This window comes from Heteronotia binoei, chromosome 19, assembly GCF_032191835.1.
Source record: "Heteronotia binoei isolate CCM8104 ecotype False Entrance Well chromosome 19, APGP_CSIRO_Hbin_v1, whole genome shotgun sequence".
NCBI lineage: Eukaryota > Metazoa > Chordata > Lepidosauria > Squamata > Gekkonidae > Heteronotia > Heteronotia binoei.
The window spans coordinates 7,922,727-7,930,196 of NC_083241.1; the positions used below are offsets into that span (position 1 = coordinate 7,922,727).

A 7,470-nucleotide genomic window follows, 5' to 3' on the forward strand; every position below is an offset into this window, starting at 1 on the left:
AGTCGTTACCTACCCAAGGGGTGATGTCACATCATTACTTTTTCTTAGCAGACTTTTTTCTGGAGCGGTTTGCCATTGCCTTCCCCAGTCATCTACACTTTCCCCTCAGCAAACTTGGTACTCATCTTACTGACCTCGGAAGGATGGAATTCTTCACTACCACAGGAGGTGGTGGCAGCTACCAGCATAGCCAGCTTCAAGAGGGGATTGGATAAGCAAATGGAGCAGAGGTCCATCAGTGGCTCCTAGCCACAGCATATTGTTGGAACTCTGTCTGGGGCAGTGATGCTCTGTATTCTTGGTGCTTGGGGGGGGGGCACAGTGGGAGGGCTTCTAGTGTCCTAGCCCCACTGATGGACCTCCTGATGGCACCTGGTTTTCATGGCCACTGTGTGACACGGGGTGTTGGACTGGATGGGCCATTGACCTGATCCAACATGGCTTCTCTTATGTTCTTATGAAGGCTGAGTCAACCTTGAGTCAGCTACCTGAACCCAGCTTCTGCCAGGATTAAATTCAGGTTGTGAACAGACCCTGGACTGCAGGTGACATCTATTCACAGTCATGTAGATGGGGCTCAAAGAGCACAGACCAAACTGGGAAATTGCAATTTGCTTTCTAAGTGGCTTGCAATACGTTAATCGTAAGGAAATTGTGAGTTGTTCACAATGCTTGCCTATCAGGCATTGTCCTCTGAGTTTCTGCTTCTGATGGACATATTCTCCCTGCTTGACCTTGTGGGTGGTGGTATTTTTATGAGACGGTTCTTACAGAAAGACTTGACATTTCGAAGGTTAGAAAAATCCAGAATGCTTCTACTGACCCTGTTGAGAGGGAAAATGAAAACAACAACTCCCCCCCCCCCAACCCCAGTTCCATGATCTCATTATCTTGAGAATCTCAGCTTTTTCTTTTTTGGGTCCCATTAAAAAGATCTTCTAGGTTGTCTGATTTCAAAGGCCAAGTTTAAAACAGGGACAAGCTGGAAATAGGAAGTTATTTTTTACAAACTTTTTTGCCCTCTTCCTTGGAAAATTACCCCATTATCTGGTGGTGTTCAGGGGGTGGGGTGGAAAAAAGTTTTCTTGATGCTTGTTCAGAGCGGGGGCAAAGAATCCTGCCCTCACTCTGCATTGATTCTGCGACTTTGCCACAGTGTCCAAAGCAGATTGGAGATGTATTGTGACCTCATTATTATAATTCTGAGATTCCTGATTGGTCAGGACTGCCCAGGGAAAGGGGAGAGATGATTCCAATACGATAGCAGAGAAAGAAAACAGCAGGTGAGAACAGGCCAAAAAAAAAAAAGTACAGTGGAAAGGATTTGGGGATGTTATTAGAACGCAATCTCCAATGTTTAAATACGCAACATGGCTCCACTTGAAAATATGTAGGGTTGTTAGCTCGGAGTTGGGAAATACTGGATATTTGGGGGGTAGAGGCTGAGGAGGGTGGAATTTGGGGAGGGGAAGGACCTCAGTTGGGTGTAATGTCATAGAATCCACTTTCCAAAGCAGCCATTTTCTGCAGGTGAACTGATCTCTTGTCAATTTTTGGCTGTATTAACAGAAGTATAATGTCCAGATCATGTGGTATCAACAGAAGTATAGTGTCCAGATCATGTGATTTGATAGTATCACTTTACTCTGCTCTGGTAAGACCTCACCTGGAGTCTTGTGTTCAGTTTTGGGCTCCACATTTTAAGAAGGATATAGACAAGCTGGAACGGGTCCAGAGGAGGGTGACAAAGATGGTGAGGGGTCTGGAGACCATGTCCTATGAGGAAAGGTTGAAAGAGCTAGGGGTGTTTAGCCTGGAGAGGAGGCAGCTGAGAGGTGATATGATCATCTTCAAGTACTTGAAGGGCTGTCATATAGAGGGTGGTGTGGAATTATTTTCTGTGACCCCAGAAGGTAGGACCAGAACTAATGGGTTGAAATTAAATCAGAAGAGTTTCCAGCTCAACATTAGGAAGAACTTCCTGACCATTAGAGCAATTCCTCAGTGGAACAGGCTACCTCGGGAGGTGGTGGGCTCTCCTTCCTTGGAGGCTTTTAAACAGAGGCTAGATGGCCATCTGACAGCGATGATCGTGTGGATTTAGGGGTAGGTATTTGTGGGTTTCCTGCATTGTGCAGGGGGTTGGACTAGATGACCCTGGAGTGAGGGATCTGGAGACCAACTCCGATGAGGAAAGGTTGAAGGAGATGGGTATGTTTAGCCTGGAGAGGAAACAACTGAGAGGTGATATGATCACCATCTATGCGTACCTGAAGGGTGGTCATATGGAGGATAGAGCAGAATTGTTTTCTGTTGCCCTAGAAGGTCAGACCAGAACCTACAGGTTGAAATTAAATCAAAAGAGTTTCTGGCTCAACATTAGGAAGAACTTCCTGACCGTTAGAGCAATTCCTCAGTGGAACAGGCTTCCTCGGGAGGTGGTGGGCTCTCCTTCCTTGGAGGTTTCAACACAGAATCTAGATGGCCATCTGACAGCAATGCTGATTCTGTGAACTTTGGCAGATCATGGGAAGGAGGGCAGGAAGGGTTGCATCAGTGCTTCATTCTGACAACCCTTTCTCACATGCCTGGGGGCATGCCAGTTTGGCCAGGGATCCCAGAGGTTTTTGCCATCTTCTGGGCTTGGAGCAGGGGTCACTGGGGATGTGTGTGTTTGTGTGTGTGGGGGGGGGGGAATATGCTTTCCTGCATTGTGCAGGGGGTTGGACTAGATGACCCTGGAGGTACTTTCCAATTCTAGGATTCTGTTGCCTGTAGATTTCACTTGATCTGCAGGAGAGTACTGGATATTGACTCCCAATTAATAATTGCGGAATTCCCAAATTTGCACGGCTTAGGACTTCTCAAATCTAATAAATCCACATCAACGCCGAGTTTTTATGTTGGCCAGACTTAACATATTCCCATCATTCGTGGTCTCTGGTAGATATAAGGGTATCCCTTATGAAGAGAGACAGTGCAAATGTGGTAGAGAACCTGTCTCTATACAGCACATTCTACTAGACTGCCCGTTACTTTCCCAGCACCGACGGTGCCTGATCAAAGCTCTCCTCTTAACCCCCAACTTGGTGACAAGCAAAAGGATAGAGTTTTTGTTGGCTGACCAGTGTCCCTCAATTATTGAGCAGGTTGCAGAATTTCTGGCCCTAGCAGTGAATGAGAAAGAAATTAAAAATGGAGTCAGGTAGGGAAACGCCTTGCCCCACTTTTCTTAGCTAAGTTTTGCATGCAATCTTGTATTCCCATGCTGGTTGGACTTGCAAATTACTGAGGTTTGTATGTCGCATTTTGAAATTCCTTTGGATCTTGTTTTTCTTTTCTGTTATGCCAATAAAAGTTATGTCTATCTGCCTGTAGACTGGTTGTAATGGTGGGTGATCTCCATCCACCAGCTGGAGGCTGGGAAACTTAAAACATGCTTTCTGATATAACCTATGGCAAAAGCAGGAAGAATTTCCCAATGGCGAGGTATGGTCGATGATGTAATAGATGCATTATTGTTGGAAGTTTTATTATCTTGTTTGGATGCTTGTTCGGGATATAGCAGTTTTAATCCTTGCATTGACAAGGGTTTGGACTAGATGACCCGAGTGACCCCCTCAAAATCTGAGATTAAATTAAAAAAAAATCTGAGAAGGGTTTTTTTTTTTTGCAGTAGGAACTCCTTTGCATATTAGGCCACAGACTGCTGATGTAGCCAATCCTCCAAGAGCTTCCAGGGCTCTTAGTACAGGGCCTTAGCACAGCTCCAGGAGGATTGGCTACACCAGGGGTGTGTGGCCTAATATGCAAAGGAGCTCCTGCTACGAAAAAAAAGCCCTGAGGAAATCTATACACTTTTGAATTACCTTTGGGTTGGAAGTGAAACAAAAGAAAAATTGGCACAAAAGCACTCTCAGAAAACCCCAGGAAAACAGCAACCAGAAAGTGAACTGAGTGCTGAAGGGAAAAAAAATCAGTGCAGAACAACAGAGAAAACCCAACTGACATGCACAGTGAAAGTGAGGGGAAACACCTGTGCATAATAGGCCGATGTACAGGGAACTAGGCTGGGACTAATGGATTGTGTTTTCTGATCAGGTTTAATTTGGGTTGCCAGCTCCGGGTTTAGAAATTCCTAGAGATTGCCAGACTGGGAGATCCGTGGGTGTATCCTGGAGACTGCCATGTTTGGAGAGGGCAGCAGACCTCAGCAGGGCTTTTTTTTGTAGCAGGAACTCCTTTGCATATTAGGCCACACCCCCTTGATGTAGCCAGTCCTCCAAGAGTTTACATGTCTCTCAGTATAGGTCCTACTGTAAGCTCTTGGAACATTGGCTACATAAGAGGGGTGTGGCTTAATATGCAAAGGAGTTCCTGTTACAAAAAAGCCCTGGTCCTCAGCAGCGTACAACACCTTGAATTTTAACCTCCAAGGCACCAATTTTCTCCAGGGAAACTGATTTCTGAGATCAGTTATAATACTGGAAGATCTCCAGGCCCTACCTGGAAGGCCAAAAACCGGAGAATTTACTTCAGGGACAATAATATTAACAACCACTGGTTTACCAAATTACTATAACGGTGCATATATACAATGGTGCATATATACGGTACATATATACAAACGGTGCATATATACAAATAAACAAGAGAGAGAGATACAAAATTCACAAACAAATCTTCCAATCAAGGTTTTCTCGATGTGCAGGCAATTGACTTAAGGGTCCCGCTTCGATTATTTTTCCAGCATTGGATGCTCCGTAAAATCATAACGAAGACATGCCCGTTCAAAATATGCTTACAGCAACACTTCCAATGCATTTCCCACTGCTTAATCGTTGTAATAAATACAGGGGAATAGAAATTCTCCAAAAATCTTTAAACTGGCATTACGCTCAAGGCCTTGAGCCATTTGTGAGCGTCGTGCCAGTTTAAAGATTTTTGGAGAAGTTTTGGAAGTGTTGCTGTAAGCATATTTTGAACGGGGATGTCTTCTTTAAGATTTTATGGAGCACCCTATGCTGGAAGAAAAATCGAGGCAGGACCCTTTAAGTCGACTTCCTGCACATCAGGACTCCTTGATTGCAAGATTTTTTTATGGATTTTGGATCTCTTTCTTGTTTATTTGTTAGGGCTGCCAGTCCCCAGGTGGGGGCAGGGGATCCCCCAGTTTGGAGGCCCTCCCCCGCTTCAGGGTGATCATGAAGTGGCAGGGGGGAGATGTCTGATGGGCAGGCAGTTCTGGCCCCAACCTTTTCCAGTCCTGGCCCCAGCCTGGTGAAATCAGCTCCCTATTGAATTCCAGGCCCTACCTGGCTTATTAGCCTTCCGTAGGGCCTGTAAAACGGAGCTGTTCCACCAAGCTTTTAGCTGAGGCTGCGAGCGTGTATCCTTGAACATATGAAGCTGCCTTATACCGAATCAGACCCTGGGTCCATCAAAGTCAGTATTGTCTTCTCAGACTGGCAGCGGCTCTCCAGGGTCTCAAGCTGAGGTTTTTCACGCCTACTTGCCTGGACCCTTTTTTGGAGATGCCAGGGATTGAACCTGGGACCTTCTGCTTCCCAAGCAGATGCTCTACCACTGAGCCACAGCCCCATTCATGGCTCTCCAGGAACTCAAGCTGAGGTTTTTCACGCCTACTTGCCTGGACCCTTTTTAGTTGGAGATGCCGGGGATTGAACCTGGGACCTTCTGCTTACAAAGCAGATGCTCTACCACTGAGCCACAGCCCCATTCATGGCTCTCCAGGGACTCAAGCTGAGGTTTTTTACACCTCTTTGCCTGGACCCTTTTTTGGAGATGCCGGGGATTGAACCTGGGACCTTCTGCTTCCCGAGAAGATGCTCTACCACTGAGCCACCGTCCCTCACTGTAGTCTGTATTAGGAAATGGAATAAAAACTGCCATCCCTATGAGATACCATGATGTGAGATGGCTAGGCTGGGCAATATGTGATGTCACGGTCAGCGGAGTGCTGTTGAGTTGTCTGTTTATAAAATGTTTTTATTGCATTTTATTGTTTTATTATATGTTGTATTCTGCCCTGAGCTCTACGGGGAATGGGTGGAATAGAAATTTACTAAAATAATAATAATTCCATTATTGCCTATGGAGACCGATTCCCATAGGGTATATTGGAGAATTGATCCATGGGGCTTGGGGGAGGGCTGTTTTTTGAGGTAGAGGCACCAAATTTTCAGCATAGCACCTGGCGTCTCTCCTCAAAATACCACCCAAGTTTCAAGAAGATTGGACTGAGGGGTCCAATTCTATGAGCCCCAAAAGAAGGTGCTCCTATCCTTCATTATTCCAAATGGAAGGCATTTAATTTCTTTACATTAGACTTTTAGACTTTTAAGAGGAGCGTGGTTCCTTTAAATGTGATGGCCAGAACTCCTTTCGGAATTCAATTGTGCTTGCCACTCCCTTGCTCCTGGCTCCGCCCCAAATTCTCCTGGCTCCACCCCCAAAGTCCCCAGATATTTCTTCAATTGAACATAAGAACATAAGAGAAGCCATGTTGGATCAGGCCAATGGCCCATCCAGTCCAACACTCTGTGTCACACAGTGGCAAAAAATTTTATACATATACACACATTGGACTTGGCAACCCTATTATTTGTATATATGCACCATTATAACATAGTAATTTGGTCACTATAACCACTGGTTGTTTATATTATCATCCTACCTGGAAGTTGGCAACCTTAGGTTTTTCTGGAGCCATACTGCCGGGGAATTCATGTGCCCAGACTTTGCTCCAAACAGGCAGAGGGGGAAATGCCAACGGCTGAGATGCTTAGATCAGCCACATGGCTGTTTTGGCCTCAGCTGAGTGGTTTCTTTTTAAAGGTCTTATGGCTGCTCGCCAGCTTCCCGAAGGGTGAGGGTGGGGGTGAAACAAGACAACCTTCCCTCTCCTCCTCCTCCCTCCCTCCTTCCCCAACCCCCCTGGCCGAAGCTGTCAGGATCTTTTAGAAATAACACACTCCTCCGAGGAAGTTGGAATAGCAACAGGAAAATGAGTAAAACCTATTATAAAACAGTTGTCCAAGGACTTGGGCACGGCGCAGGGAAGCGATCGATACGCTGTGAAGGTTAAATCTATTTTCACACTGTGTTCCATTTCACAGTTTAATGGTGTTTTAATGTGTCTGTCACCGATTCTCCCTGTCATGTTACCCAGGTAGGGCCTTTTACAAAGGAGGAAAGGAACCCTGGTTTCCATGCGCTGGGTACGGCAGCATCTTATTTACCAGCTGCGTTCTGACACCTTCTCTTCCTTCCTCTCCGGAGATATGCCAGATTCGGGCGATTTCAGCTTTCAAAGGCAGTATACGGCGGATGCCTTGACAATAATTTCAAATTATCTTTGTCAAAGGCCTCCGGGGCGGTGGGGACTGTGAAGTGACACGGTTTTCAGGAGGGGAAAGAAAAATTGAATGGGTTCTTATACCAGCTGAA

At 45.8% G+C, this 7,470-nt stretch overlaps 2 non-coding genes across 2 annotated transcripts; both read right to left on the minus strand.

Annotated features, from left to right (window-relative positions):
* Positions 1-5,529: 5,529 nt before the first annotated feature.
* On the minus strand, positions 5,530-5,601 carry TRNAP-GGG (transfer RNA proline (anticodon GGG)). The gene has a single exon. It is a non-coding gene; the product is annotated as a tRNA-Pro (tRNA).
* A 65-nt stretch (positions 5,602-5,666) lies between these two features.
* On the minus strand, positions 5,667-5,738 carry TRNAT-UGU (transfer RNA threonine (anticodon UGU)). The gene has a single exon. It is a non-coding gene; the product is annotated as a tRNA-Thr (tRNA).
* Positions 5,739-7,470: the final 1,732 nt, after the last annotated feature.